Source organism: Bubalus kerabau, chromosome 1, assembly GCF_029407905.1.
Source record: "Bubalus kerabau isolate K-KA32 ecotype Philippines breed swamp buffalo chromosome 1, PCC_UOA_SB_1v2, whole genome shotgun sequence".
Lineage (NCBI taxonomy): Eukaryota > Metazoa > Chordata > Mammalia > Artiodactyla > Bovidae > Bubalus > Bubalus kerabau.
The window spans coordinates 141,649,333-141,650,826 of NC_073624.1; the positions used below are offsets into that span (position 1 = coordinate 141,649,333).

Here is a 1,494-nt window from a genome sequence, read left to right on the forward strand (position 1 = left end):
TCCCTGTAAATTGCCTATTTTTAGCCTCCGTATACTCTGTGCTCTTGCACTCACTCTGGCTAACAGACTGCTGTGGGATTTAAGGCACTTTCCATGGTGTTGCTTGGTGGTTGCCATGCCAACGAAATTTAACAGAAATAGAGTGCTCTAGTAGATTATTCTGGTGAAGGCTAAAAAGCCAGATTACAGCTCTGACTCTGAAGCTTAAATGATGCAAGTGATTAACTGATGCAAGTGATGCAAGTACTGGCACATAGTAGGTACACCATTACACTGGTGGAAAAACAAAACATGAATGCAATTAGTTGCATTAGGGAGATGAAGACCTAGCAGCAGATGCTACTTAAATCAATCCTCAGTCAGCCTGAAACAAGTTCACTCATAATCACCCTGGATTTTCGTAATTACCTGACAGTGTGTGAAATGATTTGTCTGATTCCAAAGGACTGTCTCTGCTCTTCAGGTCACTTACTTCTGCAACCCAGGGGGCTCTGCATACACATGCCTGTTGCAGACATGCAGAAGGAACAGTAATCTGACCTGCATTCCCTTCACAGGAGCTTTATACAAACAGGGGGGCCCTGTTCAGTTCTTCTAAGGTCGATTTCTGGTAAATGTAATCACCATATTTACTATAAAACACATTTGAATTCTAGAACTAGGATTTGAATCAAGCCTAACTCCAGAGCCTGGACTCTTAATTACATTGATATGATAATTCATTTGCACCCCTCCCCCAAATCTGAGATAATTACTGAGATATTTACAGTTAAAATCAAGGTTGAAATGAGTAACAGTACCTTCTGAGAATAGAGACACCCTGTGGAGTTAAGATTCATCAGAGAAACTGCAGATGAACAAAATCTCTTTTTGACAAGAAAACCTAATGGTAACTTTTATTCTGGTTTCATTTCAACACTTAGACTAGGAATATTCCAAAAGAGGTTAAAAAAAAAAAAAGCTGAGTCATCTGTGTCCTTTAAAAAGGAAGAAACCTCTCTTTAGGATGGGAAATCTTCCCTTCTGCTTGGTGGGACAGGGGGAGGGTGTATCTCAGAGATGGGAGTGCGAATGGTAGGGGTCTCATTTCTTTATTCACAGCCCATATACTTTTCTAGACTTAGTTCTGCCAGTTAACTCAGCACCAGCATACTCCGCTAGGAAGTATGGACTATCGAGGCTAGTTATTCAGGGATGACAGTTAGAATGAAGAGGTCCTAACATATACACCCGCATCTTCCTGCTGGCAGATTTTCAAAGAAGATGCCCGGCCGTGCTTCATCCTGACGCACACTCTCCCGCTCCCCGATAACTGTAAAGTCCAAACAAACCTTGCCAGGGCCTGCAGAAAGCGCAGCGCTTCAGAGGCTGGCACGCTTTCCCCCTTCCTCCCCCGGAGTGGGGAGAGATCCCGGCACCTCTGCCGGTGATGTCAGTGGAATCCTGAGCCCCATCCCGCTCCGCGGCTGGGAGAGGGCAGACGGTGCTCTCGGC

At 44.6% G+C, this 1,494-nt stretch overlaps 1 long non-coding RNA gene across 1 annotated transcript in view; it reads right to left on the minus strand.

Annotated features, from left to right (window-relative positions):
- Positions 1-1,494, minus strand: part of LOC129659184 (uncharacterized) — a 69,103-nt gene that overhangs the window by 49,527 nt on the left and 18,082 nt on the right. The gene's annotated exons all lie outside the window — the stretch shown is intronic.